Here is a 24,877-nt window from a genome sequence, read left to right on the forward strand (position 1 = left end):
TCAGTCATGGTCATAAGTGGACGACTACCTGTATTGTCATTAAATGGAGTGCTAGAGAAATCTGTTGGTTGGCCCTGAAAGAGGAAGCTGATTCCCCTTGGGGCGGGGCTTGTGTGCCCCAGAGCCAGTGTGGGGAAGGAAACTAACACAGAGGTGTCGGTTTTACTTAAGGGGCAGTAAAATTCACGTGGGGGGGCAGCTCTAAAGAGAAATGGCACCCCACAAAAGATGCCACTGCAACCGATTCTTACGGAAATCCTTTCGTTGGCTGGTTCACTCAATGCCTCTCTGAACTGCAGGCTGACTTCGCCCTAGAGAATTACTCTAGAAACTCCTGCTTGAGTTGGCTCTTTTCTGAAAACGCCAAAGGCCTCGTGCGCTGCTCCCCTGCGCGGCATGCTCCGGCCCAAGGCAGAAGGCTTCAGTCCTCCTGGGGGAGGCAGGCGTGATCCGGGTGCAACGTGGAGCGCCGGCTTGACTAATTTGGTTACATCAAAGCAAGTCACCTGTTGCTCTGAAAACCTTCAGACAAACTCTGCCTGTGCGATTCCATCTCCCGGGGCTGCCAGAGCCCCGCCCACCCTAACACACGCCTGCCTGCCTGCCTGCCTGCCTGAAAAAGGAGCGTTAGCCCCAGCAAGCCGAGCGTACGGGGAGAGGTTGGCTTCCCTTCCCTTCTTTTTTATTTGGGTTGTTGGGAGTGTTTTCTGCTTGTCCGAGCCAGTTAGACTTGCCGCGCGGAGAGGATAACCAAGTGGCTGATTAAAGTGAGCTCACTTTCCTCACTGACCGCTCAGCCTGCACAAGCACGAGTCCCGGGGCTTCTGGTAATTCCGGGGGCCTGCCTTGCTCCCTGACCCGAGCTCTTGTTTCTCCGGCATAGTGAGTGATGTTGCGCTGGAATTTCCTGTCCTAAATCGCTGTCTCTTCGGGAGAACCCTGTGAGTAAACCCTGCTTTTTTGAACTCGGTGTGGGAACCTCACCCTTTAAATGCCAGCTGCGCTCTCTCTCTCTCTCTCTCTCTCTCTCTCTCTCTCTCTCTCTCTCTCTCTCTCTCTCTCTCTCTCTCTCTCTCTCTCTCTCTCTCTCTCTCTCTCTCTCTCTCTCTCTCTCCCCCCCCCCCCCTTGAAAGGCTGAGTTAATGTACAGGAGCGCTTTCAAGGCTGCTCCCATCAGCCTGCCAAGTTTAACTTGCTTGGTGCCTTTGAACTTCGGTGCCCTGGAGCATTCCGAATTAAGGAATATCGCTGTTTCCAAGGAATGCTGCTCGGTTCTTTCTCTGCCTGCTCTTGTTAAAAATGAGTACAAGAATTAGGAGATGTGGGCATTATCCATTTTAATACCAGTTTCGATCCGAGGAACATGCTGCGTTTGGGTTACAACGTGTCTTTTTTTTAAATATTACAGTGGCTGGATGGGATGTATGATATTAAGCTGTGTTAAGAGCCCTTTTATGTTTTTAACTTTCTTTCGTGGTTTGTATTTGAATTTGTAAGTCGCCCAATGTCTGTGGAAATGGGCAGTCGCAATACATTTAAATAGATAATTAAATAATCATCTTTTTTTAGTGATGCATCCAGTGTGACTTTTAGCAGCTTTGCTAAGTAAGTCCCACTGTGTCCACTTATTATGGAAACATGCTTGGAACAAATACCCACAATTTAATTGGTGCATTCAAGTCTTGGATTAGAGAAATGGTACTTTATCCTGTCCTGTCTGTTAGAAGTTGGTCTGTAATTATCCATAAGCTTCTTTAGAAACAAGTCATTGAATTTAGTGGGATTTATTTCTGGCTAAAGAGGCCCAAGGTCAGATGGCAAAGCTTTTAGAGGGAAGCAGTTAAATGAAAGGCTGCAGGTAGGGAACAGGAGCCTTGATTTCTATCTGTCACCTGGTTTGTAGGGATAAGTACCGGTAAATCATCAATGAAATGCTGCCTTAAATTGTGGGTATTTGTTCCAAGCATGTTTCCATAATAAGTGGACACAATGGGACTTAGTAAAGTTGCTAAAATTCACAGTGGATTCAAAGCCTTTATTTTTGATGTTATTGTTTTTATGTAGCAAAAGTATTTCATTGATATTCAGTATTTCCTCCACTATCTTAAGGCAGCTTGTAGGAAAGTCTTTAAAATTAATTCTTGTAATAACTATCCAGGGAGGGAAGCAGAGCTCTTCCTGCATAGAAAGCTGATTTTTTTTTGCTCTGAATGGCCATAGGGTCCTTGGTACCAATATAATGAAAACTCATTAATTTTAGTAAAGATACAAGGTTGTGGAAGGCTTCAGATATTCAAGTTTACATGAGCTTTCTATCAAGAAAAATAGCTGCCTATAAACACTTTCTAAGAAATGTAGAGAAAAAGGTTGTTTGTTGTAGTATGACTTGCCTTCTTTTGCTTTAATTTACATTAGGCTGTGGGTGGTTTCTGGATTAGTGCATCTCTTCTTTCATCCTGATGAGTCTGTGGAACTGAAAATATCTCCTCTATGCCCTCTCCTCAAACCATGGTTAAAAGTAAAGCAGAGCCACTGAAACCCAGTGCTCAAATTATGTAGTGTGCAAGAGTGCCATGTGGCTGTGGTGCAAATTGCAATGTTAAAAATAATGCTGGGCAAGGGCATATAGAATATTATAAAAGAATTGGGGATGCTAAATGGAATTTTTCATCAGTATTCCCTGAATACCAACAGGGTCACTGGTTAAAAGTGAAACTTGAACATTTCTGAGGGGTCTTTGGTGCCTTCTGAGCTTGGTTGTTTTGTTGAGGACATCTCATTACCCAAACTAGTTAATATCAGTGCTCCTAGCACAAACAGAACTTCCACATATTTTTTTAAATTGATAATTATAGAATAGAAATATATATATATTCTGAATTGTCCCATGTAACAATTTGTAAAACTACATTTGTAGTTTTTCCTACAGTGCCTCTGTGTCTAGTTTTCTGATTTAGAGATTTTATAATGCAGTGAAATAAGTGATGCAAAGAGGCATGTAAAAAAATATTCTGTGAATCAGCCTGACATGTAGTGTGTAACTTTACAATTCCTCTTATAACTTCCCTATAACTGCTTCCTCTACAGGGGGGGGGGACTGTGGCAACTTTATGACCTATGGACTTCAATTCCCACAATTCCTGAGCCCACTATGGTGACTGAGAGGAATTGCCATAGTTGCCCACCCTTGTTCTACAACCTAGTGCCTTCTAGGGGTGTCTGGCACTGAGACTGTCATCCATTTTGAAGAGATCAGGTTGGGAAAAGTGCATTTAAATTATTGGTTCATATAATGGCCTCTGCTTCACTTAAGCCCTTTCAGGATAATTTTTTCAATATTCCATTGAAAAATAATAGGCAACACTAGGTCTATTGTATCTATCTCTACCAATAATGCATAGGTTATGAACAACTTGCATGGAAGTTGAAATTGACTAGACATTGGGAAAACAACATACTCAAGTTTATTTCTTCCTAAAACTACTATACGAAGTTCTTCTCTGAATAAAATTAGAATTTTGACTCATGCCTATAAGATTTACATTTCTGCCTGAACATTATATTCCTGAAAAATAAAATCACACAAATCATTAAACCTGAAATTGCTTATCACAGGAAGCAAATTGCCATCTAGGCTGAAGTAATATTACAGTGAAATTCAGAAAACTAGTTTTTTATATTGACAAAAGCACAATCAACATGTTTTACCTAATTACTGAATTAAGTTATTTTCTAGGATTACCCAACACGTTGAACCATAAACTAGTTAATGTGTTGGGTTTGTAAGCCATAGAAAAATACTAAGTGCACATTAATTAAGCTTAGCATGGATTAAGATAGCCCCAATTATAGCTGAGTTAATTTTCTCTCCACTTTTTACTTAAAAGTCTTACAGTTGATAGGGTAAGCGCTTCTACCATTTCTAGATAATATGGTCATCCAAAATATTTTTACCTCCTTCCCTTTCTTTAAATAGATAAACGCATTCCTCTTTTTCCTGAAGATGTTTCCAGTCCACTTACATTGCCTCTCTTATGCCATTAAAACCTAAAGGACCTTAGTTGTTCCAAATTGCTTTATAGTTTTTCTTCTGCATCTCTCTGCTCTTCATTTAGCAAATTGTGCTACACGTTGGACTCCTTGCTATGCCAAACCATTTCAAATCACATCTTAAATAAATTAGGTTTGCATGTTATGCTTTGGCCTATTGCAGACCTAATGGGATTGTGGAAAGAAAAATCTTCATCAGGTCCAGACCAAGCTGGGAATAAACAAAATGGAGACTGCCTTAGAAAGAAGGTTGTAGTTTATTGAAGAGCAAAGCCAGACAGACGTGTGGCTCTGGGAAAGCTGACCACATGTAGTAGGGAGTGGTGGGTTTTTATACTTTCTTGAGCTTTTGTTTGAGTTGTTCTTGTGGCATGAACTTTGACCTGAGTCTGAGTGTGCCTTTCTGGTATTCTGATGATGGTGGGTTAATCATGTTATATCCCAAAGGTCATATCCTGCTTCCCTGGGGCTGTGGCTGATGATTGTTGGATTTTTTGGTGTGGGGGATTGTTTATTCTAGAGATCTTTGTCTTTCTAATCCAGCTTCCTTGCTCCAATCTTTCTGAAAAGATTATCACATCTTCATTTCTGCAGACCTGATTTCTGTTTGGGCAGATAGACTTGGGGAGGGATTTCTGCCTTTAAGATCCTTTGGGGAAATATAATATTCTGCCTTTTAATATTCCCCAAAATATTTATTTCTCGGGGGGGGGAGGGGAGGGGCTGACTTCCCACAGGATGATAGCCTATAAAACCCATTTCCTTTTTGTGAATATGTGCGACTTGAATGGCAACCTTTTTTGACCTAATGGGCACACAGTTATGAAATTAATGAGTGGGGGATGCTTGTGCATTAAGTGTTATTCAATCATTAGTTTATAGTCTGCAGGAACTCAAGATGGCAGACATTAGCAAGCAATAGCATTTAAACTTACATACTGTTTCATAATGCTTTATGAATGCCTCCTTTAGAAGAACAGCCTTCAAATTCCTGGTTTCCTTTGTCATTGTTTGCAGGAAAACTACAATTCATGCCCTGCCACTCAGCCATTCACCTAACTGAGTAGCCAGTGGACCAATGAGTCCATATTGCTTGGTTTCCTGAACTTCATAGAACCATAGAACTGGGAAGGACCTTGGAGGTCTAGTTGGAGTCCAAATTAACAGCAACAGGAAAAGGGCAGGTGTGATCTTTCAGTGTCCAAGATGCATATGTAGCCCTTCTGGTCTAGGACTTGTTTGTATAATATGCTTAACAGGGTTATGGATGGTGGATGGCAGAAGCACGGCGAGCAAACTCTCTAACTCAAGGAAACGACCTGCTTAATGAACTTAGAGGGGATCAGATTTAGCCCCAAACAGCTCTGAGGTTGTTTGGATCCAAACTAACTTACCTTCTGTTGTTCAAGCTATTTATCAACATGGGGCCTTTCAGGGAACTTAGCTTAACAGTTTTAATACCCAATGGCTTTACAGGTAAAGTACTGACAAAAGGACAGGAAAAAAAATTAATCAAGTCCTTTCAAATATCTGTAGGGAGATGTTCCTGAGTGCAACCCTGCAGATTCCCCCCATACAGTGTTGAAGAAGAAGCCAAATAATAATAATAATAATAATAATAATAATAATAATAATAATAATAAGAAGAAGAAGAAGAAGAAGAAGAAGAAGAAGAAGAAGTTGTTGTTGGAAGGGACCTTGGAGGTCATCTAGTCCAACCCCCTGCTCAGGCAGGAAACCCTATACCATTTCAGACAAATGGCTGACCAGTCTCTTCTTAAAAACTTCCAGTGTTGAAGCATTCACCACTTCTGGAGGCAGGTTGTTCCACTGGTTAGTTGTTCTAACTGTCAGGAAGTTTCTCCTTAGTTCTAGGTTGCTTCTCTCCTTGACTAGTTTCCATCCGTTGCTTCTTGTCCTGCTTTCAGGTGCTTTGGGGAATAGCTTGACTCCCTCTTCTTTGTGGCAGCCCCTGAGATATCGGAACACTGCTATCATGTCACCCCTCACCCTTCTCTTTATTAAACTACACATACCCAATTCCAGCAACCGTTCCCTATATGTTTTAGCCTCCAGTCCCCCAATCATCTTTGTTGCTCTTCTCTGTACTCTTTCTAGAGTCTCAACATCTTTTTTACATCATCGTGACCAAAACTGGATGCAGTATTCCAGGTGTGGCCTTACTAAGGCATTGTAAAGTGGTATTAGTACTTCACGTGATCTTGATTCTATCGCTCTGTTAATGCAGCCTAGCACTGTGTTGGCTTTTTTGGCAGCTGCAGCATACTGCTGGCTCATATTTAAGTGATTGTCCACTAGGACTCCGAGATCTCTCTCACAGTTACTACTATCGAGCAAGGTACCACCTATACTATACCTGTGCATTTGATTTTTCCTGTCTAAATGTAGAACCTTACTTTTTTCACAATTGAATTTCATTTTGTCAGATAGTGCCCAGTGTTCGAGTCTGTCCAGATCCTCCTGTATCTTAAGCCTATCTTCTGGAGTATTGGCTATTCCTGCCAGCTTGGTGTCGTCTGCAAATTTGATGAGTTCCTCATCTATCCCCTCATCCAAATCGTTGATGAAGATGTTGAAGAGCACTGGGCTCAGAACAGCCCTGGGGCACCCCACTACACACTTCCTTCCATGTAGATGCCATTCCATTGAGGACCACACACTGAGTACGGCCTGTCAGCCAGCTACGAATCCATCTGGTGGTGATGCTATCTAACCCACATTTTTCTATCTTATCAAGTAGTAGGTTGTGATCTACTTTATCAAATGCCTTACTGAAGTCCAAGTAAATTATATCTACAGCATTCCTCTGGTCCACTAGTTTTGTCACTTGGTCAAAGAATGCAATAAGATTTGTCTGGCATGATCTGTTTTTGACAAACCCATGTTGATTTTTGTGATAACTTTGTTCGCATCAAGGTGTTCGCTGATTTGTTGTTTGATTATCTTTTCCAGAATCTTCCCAGGTATTGAGGTCAGGCTTATAGGTCTGTAGTTTCCTGGATCTATTTTTTTCCCTTTTTTGAAGATGGGAACTACATCAGCTCTCTTCCAGTCCTCTGGTAGTTCCCCAGTGCTCCAGGATCTTTGAAAAATATAGTTCAGTGGTTTTGAGATCACATCTGCCAGTTCCTTGAGCACCTTGGGGTGTAATCCATCTGGTCCTGGTGATTTGAACTCGTTTAGGCTGGACAGGTGGGGAAGAAAATGTAAGTTTCTCTGTTTTTCTTGCAAATGATGGAAGGATTTTTTTTAAATGGCCACCATCAGCAGCCCTCTTATGTTGGGTATTGCAGGAGGACAAAAGTAAATCTTTTCACTGGGAGAGTAAATGATTTGGTCACGCATGCTGAGCAAGCACATTTTATAATTGGGATATTTATCCAGGTTGGCTGAAATGCTGTGGACAATCTGTGACCATTCCTATTGGTTCCAACCTCAGGTGGAAATGTATTAATACAAGTTGCATTTACTTTTTCCCTCCCTATTATTGTAATAAATTCCTTCACAGGAATTCTACCCAGTCACTGGTATAGGTAATGTGGATGATACTTGGGTCAAGGTCAAAACACAGGAATTGGAAGCATTCACCAAATGTATCAACTCAGTGGACAAATACATCAAATTCACATGTGAAGATGTTAAGGAAAATAGTCTAGCCCTCCTGGACTGTTCACTATACATTAAGGAAGACAGAAGCCTTAACATCAAAGTTTACAGAAAACCCCCACATATACAGATCAATATTTACATTTTGATTCTTACCACCCACTGGAGCACAAAATGGGGGTTATCAGAACCCTACATCACCAAGCTAAAGGCCTGCCTACCAGCAAAGATGGGAAAGAAGAAGACCTAAAACACATCAAGGAAGCCCTCAGAACTTGTAGCTATCCCAAGTGGGCCATCATCAAATCCCCAAAAATACCTAGCAGGAGCTTCTCCGCAACAGACAAAGAAAAAAGCAATAAAAGAAGCAATGTAGTCAGTCCATATGTTGCAGGAATATCAGAAAAGCTCAGGAGGATCTTCAGCCAACGTAACATACTTGTACACCTCAAACCCAAGAATACACTAAGGCAGAAGCTTGTCCACCCCAAGGGTAAAACACCCAGACACAAACTGAGCAACATGGTATATGCAGTACAATGGAGTGAGCCATGTACAGATCTGTACATTGGGGAAACAAAACAACCACTTCACAAGTGCACGGCACAACACAGGAGAACAAAACCATCAGGACAAGATTCAGCAGTCCATCTGCATTTAAAAAACAAAGGCCACTCTTTCAAAGACAGCAAAGTCCATATTTTGGACAGAGAGGACTGCTGGTTTGAAAGAGGGGTCAAAGAGGCCATTTTTGTCAAAATTGAACAGCCCTCTCTCAACAGAAGGGGAGGCATATGACATCATTTATCTCCAGTCTACAACACAGTCGCTCCACACCCATTTGCACTACTCAGGTGACCCTGATGACACAGATAAAACTCCAGGTGGCCTCAGTGACTCTCTAAAAGAATGTAAATGACCATCTGTCTACAAGGAGTATAAATCCTTCCATTCCCCACCATTCAGTCAGAGCTGAAGAAGCTTCTTGGATGAGAAGCGAAATGTCTTCAAAGAAAATCAAAGTCCAGTTGCCTCTTGAAAAAAGCATCTTTGGGAGAACCATGACCTGGATGACTGAGAATCTCCATAGACATCTAGTTACTTAAAACTGACATATAATTATAATATTGTGTTACTTAATATTCATATATGTACATGTGTATGTTTGTAGGTTGATAAAAGAAAATAAAAGATAGACAAAGCAAATTTAACAGAAGTTAAAATACTTAAAAAATTGCTGTAGTTCAAAAGGAGATGATCATTAAGCTTTGAATACCTGCTTTCAGGCTAATTGGTGAATTGTCAGTGCAGATGTTCATCTCAGCCACTTGAATAGACAGATCAAATTTCTTTGAAAGAGGAAAAGGCACTAAATTTGCTTCTAGGAATAGAATTTTTGCCAAAACCCTGCAAAGGAAATTAATTGAATCGGGAAACTCTGAAAAAAACATGAATATGTTTATCTCAGAATTAATTAATTTTGAAAGTTTGCAGAAGTTTAATGTTACTTTGAGATAGGCCTGCTTCTCTCTTTGTCTAACAGCTCATCTGAAAACAGAGCATTATAAATTGATTATTTCAACACTCCCATATCCAAAAAGAAAGGATTGCAGCAAAAGAGAATTCTGTGATATTTTTGCTCTTCTGAAAAGGGAAACACAATGGAGCAATACTTTCAAAATTATCTGGCATAGTTTTCGGATCATTCAACATGAATGGGTTTCTGAAATGTATTGTCTATGTCTGGGCAGCCAACCGCAGAGATTCTTCTTGATAAACAGGATAGATTGTGAACCAAGTTTTAATTCATGAGCATGTCAACTGTTTCTTGTTTAAGATAAAATGAAAAACATCAGATGACACTGAATGCATAATTATTTCAAAGTGAGAGGTATAGTACTAATAATGGGAAATAACAGTGGGAAATGTGGTATTTTCTTGGCTAGAAACCAATGTATTTACAAAAACAAAGCTTGTTCTGGAAACTTATTATATGAAATGTTCTTGGACCTACAAACACCAAAATCTATTTTGATACATTATAGGGGTTACAGTATTTCAATATTTTACCCAGAGCTTCATCTCATTTAATGGTTGCAGTCTCTCTCCAAAATACTTGTGCCCTCTTGTAACTAGCAGAAACAAGCATTTTGTTCTTTCAGATATAAAAAGTGCACTGGCGACGTTACCTAGTTTGATAATGAAGTATCTGCAAGAAAACCAAAGAGCACCAAGGATCCTGCAGTTCAACCTAACTTGCAAATATTCTATCGGTATATTTCAGCACCAAGGACCCCGCAAATTGAAAAGTGCCAGAAAGCTGGCAGGAATTAGTAATGTTGCCCCCTTAAGGTGAGATGGGCAGCAAATCCAATGAGTAAATAAAATAAAAATTTTGGAACTGAGCTCAGAGCAAGAGAGAAAGAAAACTGGCTAGCAAGATAAGACAGCATTAGGCAAACTACAGCAATAGGCAAACTCAGCCTGTTGAAGAGATGCAGTTTCTAGGGTGATCCCTGAAGATGAGTCAACATAAAAATCATGATCCAGGGAAGAGAATGATGCAGGATAGGAAGAGAGAAAGAAGAGGATCCAGAGACACTGAGAAGATGACCAAAGTTACACTGAGAGATGTTTGTCAGTAAGCTTTGATTTGAAGTCCTTGATTTAATTCTTGGAGACTATAGTAGTTTTCGATACTGTGTCATACGGCAGCAGAAGCAAACGTTTTTCAAGTACAAAGATAGTTAATCTCAGCATAATAGAGCAATTAGGCCATAAAGCAATTTACTGCATTCCTTTGAAGGCAGAAATGCAAGGGGAGAGGGGGGGAAATGATGTTCGGCTTGAATGCATTAGCTGAAGGCTGCCGGAATAATTATATACCGTATATACTTGAATATAAGCCGACTCGAATATAAGCCGAGACCCCTAATTTCACCCCCCAAAAATGGAAAAAGTTGGTGACTCGAGTATAAGCCGAGGCTGGGAAATGCAGCAGCTCACCTTATGCTCCTCTCCAGAGATCTTCCCTCAGCAGCGGCCGGCAAAGTAGCTCGCACGCGAAACAAGCCCGGCAGAGGAGCCGGAGCGGCGAGCAGAGGCGCCCGGCCCAGATCCTGCAAGGCCCGGCCGAGACGCGCCCCCAGCAGCGGAGCTGCTCTGGCTCCTCTGCCGGGCTTGTTTTGCATGTGAGCTACTTTGCCTGACGCTGAGAAGACCCGCTTGGGCACTCGGGTTGTTGTCAGTCTCTGCAGGCCCTTCTCATTTCCAGGAACGTCAAGCGCGCTTGGCTCCCCACCCCCACGGCAGGGCAGGGCAGGGCAGAGACTTGCTCGCCCTTCTGACGGCCCTGAAGAGAAACGAAGGGCTTGCAAACTCCCCGCGAGAAGCTGGGCGAAGCGCGCGGCTGGGCGAGTGTGTGCCTGCGCGCGTATTTACGAAAGAAATGCTCCGAGAGTTCTTCTTTCTCCGCCCCCTTGGGGGGAACTCTAGCGACTGCTGTAGCCGCGCTTCTCTTCTCGGCTCCGAAAATAGGGATTTCTACTCTCTCTCTCTCTCTCTCTCCCCTCCCCACCCCGCATTCTCCTGCCTCTTCGATTGCGACAATAAAAGGGCGAAGGGTGTGCTGGTTTCTTCCTCCTTCCTCCCCCCCTCCCCTCCCCTCCCCGATTGTCAGGTGAGGCAGCTGGAGGTCTGGCCGGGAGATTGTAGCCGTTTTGAAACGCCGCGTCTTGAAACGCCCGATCAGCTGATTTTCGGGTGGAAGAGCCGCGGCTTGAATCTGTTTGCATCTGCCTGAATTAGACCGAAACGGCCTGAATTTGACCAGAGTTACTTTGTAATGGCTGGAGGAACTGCAGAGGAGGTCTTGCCAGGAGATTGTGGCCGTTTTGAAATGCCGCGGCTTGAAACGCCCGATCAGCTGATTTTCGGGACGGAAAGAGCCACGGCTTGAATCTGCTTGTATTTGTTTGAACTTAACCAGAAACGGCTCGTAATGGCTGGAGGAACTGCGGAGGGAGTGAATGCTCCAGCCTGGAATATTTGGAAAGGCTGGGGGAACCGGATGAACTGCAGCTTAAGCGACTGTTGCCGGAGGAGCCATGGCTTGAAACGCCCCAGTTTTGGGGCAGCGTTTGCTTGTTCCGGGTAGAAAAAACGCTGTCGACCCCGGCATCTTTTGCGGGGATTTCCCATTTCCCGTTGCGAAACCAGCCGAGCCCAAGTCCACCCTTTCTTTTTTTTCCACGGCACGCTCGGTGCCTTTCCCACGATCGTGTCTCCTTCAGATCTTATGCAAGCTTCCTCGATTTCCTGGTGTGTGTGTGTGTGTGTGTGTGTGTGTGTGTGTGTGTTTCTTATTCCTCCCTTCTCTGGTGGTTGGAAAGGCGTGTGACGCGCTTCGACAACAACTCTGCTGGCTCTCTCGGTGGGAACCTCCCATCCTCTATATACCCCCATTTCGGCTGCTTCGCAAACTGCTTCCTCCACCCCACCCCACCCCGCAAAAGATGCCGGGGTCGACAGCGTTTTTTCTACCCGGAACAAGCAAACATGCAGGCAACCCTGCACTATTCAGCTCAGTGAAGCACACACTCGCCCAGCCGCGCGCTTCGCCCAGCTTCTCGCGGGGAGTTTGCAAGCCCTTCGTTTCTCTTCAGGGCCGTCAGAAGGGCGAGCAAGTCTCTGCCCTGCGCTGCCCTGCCGTGGGGGTGGGGAGCCAAGCGCGCTTGATGTTCCTGGAAATGAGAAGGGCCTGCGGAGACTGACAACAACCCGAGTGCCCAAGCGGGTCTTCTCAGCGTCAGGCAAAGTAGCTCACATGCAAAACAAGCCCGGCAGAGGAGCCGGAGCAGCTCCGCTGCTGGGGGCGCGTCTCGGCCGGGCCTTGCAGGATCTGGGCCGGGCGCCTCTGCTCGCCGCTCCGGCTCCTCTGCCGGGCTTGTTTCACATGTGATTCCGGGCCAGGTGCTGCTGAGGGCGAGCAGAGGCGCCTGGGCGACCCCAGCAGCGTCAGGCAAAGTAGCTCGGCCGCGCGCAAGTCCTCGGTAAGTTCTTTTTTTGTTGACTGGAGTATAAGCCGAAGTGGATTTTTTCAGCCCAAAAAGTGGGCTGAAAAATTCGGCTTATACTCAAGTATATACGGTATTAATTGTAATTACTCTTTCAGACTAATGTCTTTCTTTCCTTGATAACCTAAAGCAAAATGAACTAACACAAACCTGGAATGGTTTGCAAAAAGGTCTTTGTGTGTCATTGTCTAAACAATCCCAAGAATTCAGGACAATTCTTCCGTTATTAGGAAAACAAAAATATAGAGAAAATAAACTTCTTTGACTTCATTAATTTTGTAAGGAGATTACTCATTAAACCAGGGGTCTTCAAACTTGGCAACTTTTCAAACTTGTGGACTTCAACTCCCAGAATTCTGAGAGTTGAAGTCCACAAGCTGGCTGAGGAATTCTGGGAGTTGAAGTCCACAAGTCTTTAAAGTTGCCAAGTTTGAACACCCCTGCATTAAACACTGTCTCATGTATAACACTATGTTCTCTCTTGTTTTCCAAGACTGGCACAAGAGATAGCTGTGCTTTGTCTTGCTTTGCAGCATTGGCAACCAATCATACAACCCACCTTGTGCCAGAAATATTCAAGTTCTGTATTTCTTTGTTTTGATCAGAAAGCCTCATCCTTCCTCCTTTTCCTAGAACTAGGCTGGGGAGAACTAAGGTAGAAGAACCAAGCAACTGGAGAGACTAATGTAAGGATCTTCAGACTTGGCCCTTTTATGACTTGTGGACTTCAACTCTCAGAATTCCTCAGCCAGTGTAGCCAACTGAGGAAATCTGGGAGTTGAAGTCCACAAGTCATAAAAGGACCAGGTTTGAAGATCCCTGGACTAATGGATATAAGAAAATTATTAGGAACACTTGGAAGAAAGCATTTGCCACGGAGATTTCAATTTCTCCTTCCATCTCCTATATAAACCTATAACTCTAAACATCCCGCACCATAACTGTCTGTGAAATACAGCAGGTTTTCTCTCAATATCACAACAGTGGCAGCATTAGCCAACATCAGCTAATCTTGAAAAGGTGAACTGGATTCAGCTTAGTTATCAGTCAGATGTCATGGCACTAGGAAAACCCATGACTTTAAATTAGATTGGGAAGTTTTAAAAAAGTCTTGAAAAAAGGCCATGGGAAATTACTTCTGTAACTTCTGTGTTACCAAGGAAACCGAATCATACAGGAAAATTGACTTATGACCAAAATGGGGAGCAGAAAAAGGGAATTAAGTGAGGCATCATGTGACTGCATGAAACTTCACAACCTTTTTGCCATGGTCATTAAGCAAGTCACTGTGGTTAAGTGATGTGATAGTCATTTAATTTGACTGTTTTAACTGGGCTATTATTTAATTCTTTTTTTAATTTTTGTATCTCGTATTTTTTTTGTATGCCCTGTTCACCGCCCCGAGTCCTTCGGGAGAAGGGCGGTATACAAATACAATACAATACAATACAATACAATAAGTACAAGGACCAGGCCGTAAGTCACTTTTTTGAGCATCGTGGTAACTCCAAATGGTTACTAAATGAATACTTGTGAGCCTGTAAAGTTATCAGGAGACGTGACTGTGTGTTATAGCTTATATTTATTTATTTTTATTTTATTTTATTGGATTTTTATACCGCCCTTCTCCCGAAGGACTCAGGGCGGTGAACAGGGCATATAATAAAAATACAGAAATACAAAAGTTAAAAAAAGAATTAAATTAATGCCCACAATAAAAGAATAGAAATATACAAATAATTAAAACCCTAAAATGACTCCCCATCAGGCCAGGCCAGCTTGTTCGAATAAGTGGGTCTTTAACCCGCACCGGAAGGAGCGGAGATCTGGTGCCATCCGGAGCTCCACCGGCAGTTGATTGGACAGGGCCGGGGCGCCCACAGAGAAGGACCTCCCCCTGGGGGCCACCAGCCGGCATTCTCTATATGCAAATTATGTCCTATTTTTTATATTAAAAAGGTATCATTGTTTGTTTTCTCCATGGTAGAGAGTAGGAGAGTTCCAATTTCCCCCAGTAATGCTCCAGAATCAGAGACAACTTGGGATGATATGTTCTCTAGAAGAGCACAAGCTAAGGATGCAGCTGTAAATCAAGGTAATCATTCTTCACTCAGTCCTGACATTTATGCACCGGACTGCTAGCAAAATAGGAAAGCTTTGCAAGGAAACCATTTTTAGTGCTGATTAAGCTTCCTATTAATAGTCCATATTTTTTTTGGCAATGCATTTTCTAGGGCAACCAGAAAACAAGCCATCCATACAAATCCTCCCAACAAAATAGAGCTGGTATTTTCAGAAAATTGAGGCACTACCATTGAGGGTACTTATTTGCCCTGTCTATGTAACGTCAGACCAATCCCCAGGCTGCAATCCATTCAAATAGAAAGTTACTAAGGAGCTATGTTGAGCCTGTCAATTAGCACATTTGAAACATTACTTGGTCTAACGTTTATTAAAGAACCTACTTTGTAAACACAGTAGACAAACTGTCAGTTTGCAAACCACTCATTTCATAATCTGTAGCTAGTGCTTGATCAGGAAATGAATGGATCTTATGTAAACCAACGTTACAATAATGGGTAACTTTAAAAAATTTCAACATACCTAATGGCACCTTAGCTCTGCAATTTTGTGGGTTAGCAAGGACAGGAAACTTTGAAGAGCACAAAACCTCCCTGAATTGTTTCCAACTCCTTTAGCAGCAATAGCCATAAGAACAGTCTGTATTTTCTTCTGTATAACATAGTAATGTGTGGCACTGATATACAGGTAGTCCTTGACTTACACTCATTCAAAGTTATAACAGCAGAGAAAAAAGTGACTTATGAACATTTTTCACACTTATGAACATTGCAGCATCCCCATGATCAGAATTTGGGCGCTTGGCAACTGGCATGTATTTATGATGACTGCAATGTCCCGGGGTCATTTGATTACTGTTTGTAACCTTCTCAGCTAGTTTCTGACAAGCAAAGTCAATGGGGGAAGCCAGATGTACTTAACAACTGCATGATTCACTTAATAACAGTAGCAATTAGCTTAACAAGTGCGGCTCTGTGTGTATGTGTATGTGTGCGTATATGTAGGTATGTATGTCATCCCCATCCCCATCCTAATGGACTGTGAAACAATCAAATTTGCAGTTATATATAGAAAAGCCAACTCCACTTTAATCCTGAAGGCTTCTTACATGGCCTTCATGAATTCCAAAAGGAATGGAGTCATTCTAATCACAAGGTAAATACTATTCCATAGAGAGGCAACAGTTATTTGCTGATGGACAGTCTGATCTGGATTTCTTTGTGACAATCCCTTGGATTAGAATGAATAAAACTATCTTCCTTATAGAAAGTTACCTTAATTCATATTGTGGTTTTTTTTTGAGGCCAAATATAGAATTATTTTATTTCCATAAGCTTTTCACTAATAAGAGTTCATGGATCATATCAAAACATGGTTATTAACCACAGTGGCCCTCTTCATCCTTACTGTTAACCCAAAACCCATGGCTTATAAGTTACGGTGACTGAATTCACACTTCACATTTTGGAGGGGGGGCTTCAAGTCAGTGTTGACTCCTGACAACTGCCTGGATAGGTCCCTGCAGTTTTCTTGGCAAGATTTCAGAGGTGGTTTGAGAGAGAGAGAGAGAGAGAATGACTGACCCAAGATGATCCAGCTGGGTTTATGCCTTAGACTGGACCTGATCTCATCTCTGGTTTCTATTACTCTGCTCTCTCTGTCACATCAATATCACATTAAATCAGAACCAAATGAAATGCATTTTCAGTTACTGTAATTATGAATATGGTGTCATTAAACTTAAGATTTACCACATCTATGTATGCTATGACTGGTTTGTGATATTTTTGTTCATCCCTTTTACTGTTTGTTCATATATCTGATGTTAATATAAGCTGTCCTGGGTGTAAAGTTGAAATGCAGACTCATCCATAAATGTTTGTAATAACTTGCTAGGAGTGAGTCATATGCAAAAAGGTTTCCATTTGATCTTATTCAGTTTTTTCCCCCAATTCTAATATAAAGGCTGATCAATTTGTGTTTCAAAATTATCACAGAAGAAGTCAGTTTTTTTATTGTTATCTTTCTTAATTTTGTTCTGCATGTAGGGAATATTTTTTATTACGACAGCATCTGTTCTCCAGAAATATGGCTGGCTGTATTCCCCCTATTTGGAGATAAACAATTTATTGTACAAAGAAAATGTTTTGTCATATTTTTGACATAGTGCTGGCAAAACCATTTCTGGGTTTGCTTTAAGCACCTACAGCTGAATTTTGTTTGTAGGTTGAAATAAATATCCCTCCAAATAATAAATGGAATCACTATTCAATTGCTAGGTCCATTATTGACCTCCAGATGGTTGATGAATTACAAATCCCAAAAGGGAGTTCAAATAGTTGGGCCCTATCCAACAAAATGAACTTTAATGTGGAGAAAAGCAAAGTTTTACATTTGGGCAGGAAAAATCAAAGGTATAAGTACAGATTAGGCGAGTCCTGGCTCAAAACAGTAACTGTGAGAGAGGCCTTGGAGTCCTAGTGGACAATCACTTGACTATGAGCCAGCAGTGTGCAGCAGCCGCCAAAAATGCTAATACAGTCCTGGGTTGTATAAACAGGCATAGAATCAAGATCATGCAAAGTATTAGTACTGCTTTATAAAACCCTAGTGAGACCACACCTGGAATACTGCAACCAACTTTGGTCACCATATCACAAAAAGATGTTGAGAGTTTGGAAAAAATTAAGAGACAAGCAACTAAGATGATCAAAGGCCTGGAGACTAAATGGTTGCAGGAATTGAGTTTGGCTAGTCTAAAGAAAAGAAGAAACAGGGGTGACATGATAGCACTGTTCCAGTATTTGAGGGGCTGCCACAAAAAGAGGGGGTAAAATTATTCTTCAAAGCACCAGAAGGCAGGTGGTTGGAATGGTTGGAAACTGACCAAAGAGAGAAGCAACCTGTAATTAAGGTGAAACTTCCTAATAGTGAGGACCATTAACCAGTGGAACAGCTTGCCTCTGGAAATTGTGGACGCTCCATCACTGGAGGTTTTTAAGAAGAGACTGGACAGTCAATTGTCTGAGATGGTATAGGTTCTCCTGCTTGAGCAGGGGGCTGGACTAGAAGACCTCCATAGTCCCTTCCAGTTCTATTCTATTCTAGTTCAAGTAGCATGGCCATGACGTTGTGAGATGTGGTACAACAGCATCTGAAAAGCTGCTATTTCCTTAACCAGGGTCATCCACAGAATAGAGTCCCCATCTTGACTTTTGGGACTCCCATCTCTCATGCACACACCTCTTCTTACTCTAATGTAAATCATTGAAAGTGAGAAGAATGATTGATTTTTGTGTGTGTGGTTATGTCATTTGTTTTTCAAGCAAAGACACAGACACTGTGCAGTTAGCTATTTTGTTATTTCTGACACCAATGGAGAAAAAAAAATGAACATCCCGAAAGAAGACAGTGCCATCTGGTTCCTTTTTAAAATTTTCTGAATGAGAAAGTGCAGTTTCATGATAAAATCTTTCTTCAGAGTTTGTTAGGTGCCAGTCAAGCCCAGATGCTGAAGATGGAAAAATATCTACCATCTCAACTTTTCCCTAGTGACAATCAGTAGCTCTCCCAAGGACTTTCCAGTGATTTCTTTGATCCTGTCCACCAATCTTATTTCTTGACAAAATGCCAACTCTAGGGATTTTTTTTCTAGCTCATCATCCATTTGCATGAGATGCCAAAGCATGTGAGTTGTTGCTTGCTGATTATTATTTCAAGAGAACAGCCAGCCTTTCTTTTATTCATAACTGATTGTTGTTTCTTGTAGCTCTGGGACTTCTATAATCATCCTAAATCCATGATTTGAAGGTGCTTTTTTAATTAATCTTTCTCAACAGCTACCTTTTAACTTCTTATTTCTATTCTATTGCAGAAATACAATTACTGTGGCTTTCTTTCATGATTACTTTTAAGTAATCCTACCTTAGCCTTAAAGTTTATATGATTGGTCTGCTTTTCTTTAGAATAACTATCTTTTTCCTTTAAAAAAAATATTTGTTCCTGTTTGTTGACACTCTTGTTTTGCAACTTCTTGCCCTTTCTTGCTTAATTTTAAAAAGTTGCATTTGGTTAATGTATTATATTTTTGCTGTTCAGGGACTTAAGCCTGCATTTTTCCTGTGGCTCTCATGATAGCTTATGTCATGGTTCTGACAGATGAAACTCTTCAAAGAACTTCGAGGCATTGTTTACCTTAAAGAATCTTTATTCAAGAAACAGCATTGGCACGTACACAGGTATAGCCAAAATCTGAATTCCCCTCCCCTGAGCACATAGTATCAAAGCACAATTCCCTCCTCTAATTAACAGTCATAAATCACATTCTCCAATTAGTTTGAAATGCAGGCTTTCCCTCCAGTTCTCCAACCCACCATTTCTTATCTCTTATTTCAAAAACCTTGGTTCTCACACTAGTACAGTATTGTTATGTCTGACTAAACTCCCACGCACATTCCTCCTACCCCCCCCCCAGTATCATCTAATTCTAATTCTAATAGTAAAACATAAGGAAAATGGCTGCATCTCCAATGTTGTCAAAGCAAGAACATCCGATGTTAGCACCGTTGACATCTTATTCTGAAAGACATTGCAATATTTTTTTCTTCCTTGAAATTTTGGGGAAAACAATTTCAATTTTCACAAATTATTTTATGTTTTCCAATAATTTCTAAGGTTCTCATGTACTGTATTTATTTTTATAGTGATCTTATATTTTCTCTGTACATCCTCCAGATCAAATCTTGCTGGCATAACTGCTATTTTTAAGTCTTAAAGTTTAATCTGTATCTTTGACACCAATAATTCATGGCCTAACCTAGGAATGTCCTGGCTGACTGGATTATATGTCTCATCTGCTATTTCTTGTTATACAGTCAATTTGGACCTAAGTTATTTATCTGGTGATGAGCATATTTATTCTTCCTGGAGCAGGTTCTAAATATAAAGCAAGACTTTTCTTTCCAAAACTCTATATTCTACATTATTGTTTTTGTTCAATCCAAATCTTTCTCCAAATTGTATATTCTAATTATCTATTAGTAGTACCATATCCTTACCAGATGTTGTATTTAGTACTTCTTGCATGACCATAGAGTTTTCTGGTGTCTTCCATTGCTGCAATCATAAATTAGGAATATACTTGATACTCATTAGGAATCTACTAATTCCAACAGTATGACATTATCATTCATTAGGTTTTAGTTGAGCACATGTTTAGCATAGCCTTTTTCAGTATCTTTCCCTCACCCTGACTGTGTCATGTTTTAAGATTTGCAGAAGCTTAACAAGCCATTGTTCCTTAACTCAGGAAAAAAAGCTAGTCCATTGCAGCAGCAAGGCAGTGCAATTGTTAATTGGGAAATAAGTATCTTTAATCTCCTCAGTTCCCCTGGAATAGCTAGGCACTTTGACATGCATATTCAGAGAGCTCTGATGATGCTCTGGGAGCTGCAAAATGGATGCTGGGAATCATGTGTAGCCCATAGATTACCTGGGCATCAAGAAATAGATGACTGAATAAAGCACAATAGTTGAAATTTCCCAATTTATTAACATAAAATGAAGTAGTTTAGTTTAGTTTAGTTTAGTTTTATTTGATTTCTATACCGCCCTTCTCCCAAGGGACTCAGGGCGGTTCACAGGGCATATATAAATAACGATACAAAAGTTAAATGATACAAAAGTTAAAAGGAAATTAGACCAGTGCCCAATTAAAATACAACAATAATAAAATACTAAAAAACCAATTAAAAACCCATATTCCCCATCAGGCCAGACCAGCTAATTCAAATAAGTGGGTCTTCAGCCCGCGGCGGAAGGATCGGAGGTCTGATGCCATCCGGAGCTCAACCGGCAGTTGGTTCCATAATGCCGGAGCAAGTAATCTGTATCATGGCTTAATGCAATGTGTAAACCCAACCTGAGAGTTCTCTATATTTCCCATAGTTAGTTGCACAATCATTATAAATGAAAATCTCAAGAGTTATAAGATATTACAAATTGTGCAGGTTGGCTTAGGTTTGGTAGGATTATAACTAGGTCTTCCATTTTTGCACGGAGGTAAGTCTTTGGCATGACTTTTGTATACACTCATTAATTTCTTTTGCTTCAGTTTCAGCCCCAACTATTGGTCTCCTATTAATAAGTGTTCTGCTAACAATGGTGTTGAAGTGACAATCTGGTTTGTACATGTCTTTCTATGAAAAGTTGGACAAGTGATGCTGCATCATCTGTAGATGTATTTGTATAATTCAGAAGACTCGGTCACCATCTGTTAGCCAGGTAAAATTTCTCCTTAGAATCTACATTTTTTTAGTAAGTTACTTTTTTTTACAAATAGTTTGAGATTTCCAGGATAAATATGGTTTACTGAAATAAATACAGTTGACTGGGTTCACAGATTATATTAAATCATAAGTCTGAATGTACAATGCTGCTTGTACATTCAGACTTATGATTTAATATAATCTGTGAACCCAGTCAACTTTATTTATTTCAGTAAACCATATTAAATAAAGTCTGGTTTGTCAAGTTATGTAATTCCAATTATTAATCTTTCTTGAGATATCATTTTTGGAAAATACAGATATTTAACAGGATAACACAGTTGGAAGGGACCTTGGAGGTATTCTAGTCCAACCCGCTCTCAAACAGGACACCCTATCCATTTTAGACAAATGGTTGTCCAGTCTCTTCTCTTTTTCCCCCCATATATTTTATTGATTTTTTAAACATAAAACACTTAATAGTTGGTAAACAGTGTGTTTGCTGGGTTTACATTTGTAAAGAAAAATTATTAACAGTTGGTTTCTATAATCCATAATCCACACAGTACATTTAGTTGATTTCCCCTTTTCCCCAAAATGTCTTCTTTGCAAACCTTGAAATAATACAGTTCTCTTATTATTTTGATAAGTAACAGTTACATATATGATTTTTCCCAATATTCCTAGAAATAATGATCGCATCTATAATATTTCTTTTCTATCTAATCATTCTGGTTGCCTCATATTATATCCTGCTACAGTCCTTATTTAGATTTGTGTCTCCCATAAAGTTCAAAGTAGTCTTGCTGATTGAGATTTTCTCAACAGTTAATTACATTTAAAGATTTAAATCCATTTTTCCCATATAAATCATCTCAACACTTTTACATTTCTTAAAGAATAGGTCCCCTTCATGGATTACTGTCTTGTCGTGGTGAAAGGGCTTGCGTAATTCAATGAAGCTATGAGCTATGCTGTGCAGGGCCACCCAAGATGGACAGGTCATAGCAGAGAGTTCTGACAAAACGTGATCCACTGGAGAAGGAAATGACAACCCACTTCAGTATCTTTGCCATGAAAACCCCATGGACAGTACCAAAAGGCAAAAAGATATGACGCTGGAAGATGAGCCCCTCAGGTCAGAAGGTGTCCAATATGCTACTGGGGAAGAGCAGAGGGCTAGTACTAGTAGCACCAGAAAGAATGAAGCGATTGGGCCAAAGCTGAAAGGATGCTCAGCTGTGGATGTATATGGCGGTGAAAGGAAAGTCCGATGCTGTAAAGATTTATTCTCCATAGGAACCTGGAATGTAACATCCATGAATGAAGGCAAGCTGGATGTTGTCAAACAAGAGATGACAAGACTGAACATCGACATCTTAGGAATCAGTGAACTAAAATGGACAGGAATGGGTGAATTTAATTCAGATGACCATCAGGTATACTATTGCGGGCAAGAATCCCTCAGAAGAAATGGAGTAGCTTTCATAGTCAATAAAAGAGTAGGAAAAGCAATACTGGGATACAATCCCCAAAATGACAGGATGATCTCAGTTCGAATCCAAGGCAAACCATTCAATATCACAGTAGTCCAAGTCTATGCTCCAAACACTGGTGCTGAAGAGGATGAAATTGACCGGTTCTATGAAGCCCTACAGCACCTTATAGAACTAACACCAAAAAATGATGTCCTTATCATCATGGGAGATTGGAATGCTAAAGTAGGAAGCCAAAAGATAATCGGAATAACAGGCAAGTTTGGCCTTGGAGTACAAAATGAAGGAGGGCACAGGCTGACAGAATTTTGTCAAGAGAATACGATGGTCATAGCAAACACTCTTTTTCAACAACCCAAGAGATGGATCTACACATGGACATCACCAGACAGTCAACACAGAAATCAGATTGACTATGTGCTCTGCAGCCAAAGATGGAGAAGCTCTATACAGTCAGTAAAAACAAGAGCAGGAGTTGACTGTGGCTCAGACCATGAGCTTCTCGTTGCAAAATTTAGGCTTAAACTGAAGAAAGTAGGGAAAAGCACTAGGCCACTCAGGTATGAACTAAATCATATTCCTGATGAATATACAGTAGAGGTAACAAAACAGATTTAAGGAATTAGATCTGATAGAGTGCCTGAAAAACTATGGATGGAGGTTCGCAACATTGTATAAGAGGTAGCAACTAAAACCATCCCAGAGAAAAAGAAATGCAAGAAAGCAAAATGGCTGTCTGAGGAAGCTTTGCAAATAGCTGAGGAAAGAAGGGAAGCAAAAGGCAAGGGAGAAAAAGAAAGATAAACCCAATTGAATGCAGAATTCCAGAGAATAGCTAGAAGAGATGAGAATGCCTTCTTAAATGAACAGTGCAAAGAAATAGAAGAAAACAATAGAATAGGGAGGACCAGAGATCTTTTCAAGAAAATTGGAGAGATGAAGGGATCGTTTCATGCAAAAATGGGCATGATAAAGGACCAAAATGGCAGGGACCTAACAGAGACAGAAGAGATTAAGAAGAGGTGGCAAAATTACACAGAAGAACTATACAAGAACGAGCTTAACGTCCCTGATAACCACTATGAGGTGGTCACTGACCTTGAGCCAGACATCCTAGAATGTGAAGTGAAGTGGGCCTTAGAAAAGCTGAGCAACAACAAAGCTAGTGGAGGTGAAAGTATTCCAGTTGAGCTATTCAAAATCTTAAAAGACGATGCAATAAAAGTGCTACACTCAATATGCCAGCAATTTTGGAAAACTCCACAGTGGCCACAGGATTGGAAAAGATGAGTTTACATTCCAATTGCACTCATTTCACATGCTAGTAAAGTCATGCTTAAAATCCTACAAGCTAGACTCCAGCAGTATGTGGATTGAGAACTACTAGAAGTACAGGCAGGATTTCGAAGAGGCAGAGGAACTAGAGATCAAATTGCCAACATACGCTGGATGATGGAGAAAGCTAGGGAGTTCCAGAAAAACATCTACTTCTGCTTCATTGACTATGCTAAAGCCTTTGATTGTGTGAATCACAACAAACTGTGGCAAGTTCTTAAAGAGATGGGAGTACCAGACCATCTTATCTGTCTCTTGAGAAACCTATATGCGGGTCAAGAAGCAACAGTGAGAACTGGACACGGAACCACTGATTGGTTCAAAATTGGGAAAGGTGTCCGGCAAGGCTGTATACTGTTGCCCTGCCTATTTGACTCATATGCAGAGCACATCATGAGAAAGGCAGGGCTGGATGAATCAAAAGTTGAAATTAAGATTGCTGGGAGAAATATCGACCACCTAAGATATGCAGATGATACCACTCTAATGGCAGAAAGTGAAGAAGAACTAAAGAGCCTCTTGTTGCGGGTGAAGGAGGAGAGTGTAAATGTTGGGTTGAAACTTAACATTAAGAAAACCAAGATCATGGCATCTGGTGCTCTCAATTCCTGGCAAATAGATGGGGAAGAAATGGAGGTAGCGACAGATTTTATTTTCCTGCGCTCCAAGATCACCACAGATGGGGACTGCAGCCAAGAAATTAAATGTGCTAAGCACATTGATTTGTGCTTTAGATTGTAAGCCGCCCTGAGTCTTCGGAGAAGGGCAGGATATAAATGGGATTTTAAAAAAAAGACACTTGCTCCTGGGAGGGAAAGCCATGACAAATCTAGACAGCACACTAAAAAGCAGAGACATCACCCTGTCAACAAAAGTGCGTATAGTCAACGCTATGGTCTTCCCAGTTGCAATATATGGCTTTGAAAGTTGGACCTTAAGAAAGGCT

General features: G+C 41.0%; 1 protein-coding gene across 5 annotated transcripts in view; it reads left to right on the top strand.

Moving 5' to 3' along the window:
- Nucleotides 1-615: 615 nt before the first annotated feature.
- PDE4D (phosphodiesterase 4D) overlaps nt 616-24,877 on the top strand; it is a gene marked incomplete at its 5' end in the record, with an annotated part of 752,990 nt that continues 728,728 nt past the window's right edge. For 4 of the 5 annotated variants that reach the window (XM_083356285.1, XM_083356282.1, XM_083356286.1 and 1 more), the window contains one exon: nt 641-941. Of the gene's footprint in view, nt 942-24,877 lie in introns of all 5 variants that reach the window. The other variant, XM_083356283.1, reaches the window with a different exon arrangement.

The sequence above is a fragment of the Vipera ursinii genome (genome assembly GCF_947247035.1).
Source record: "Vipera ursinii genome assembly, chromosome: 2".
NCBI classification, from domain to species: domain Eukaryota; kingdom Metazoa; phylum Chordata; class Lepidosauria; order Squamata; family Viperidae; genus Vipera; species Vipera ursinii.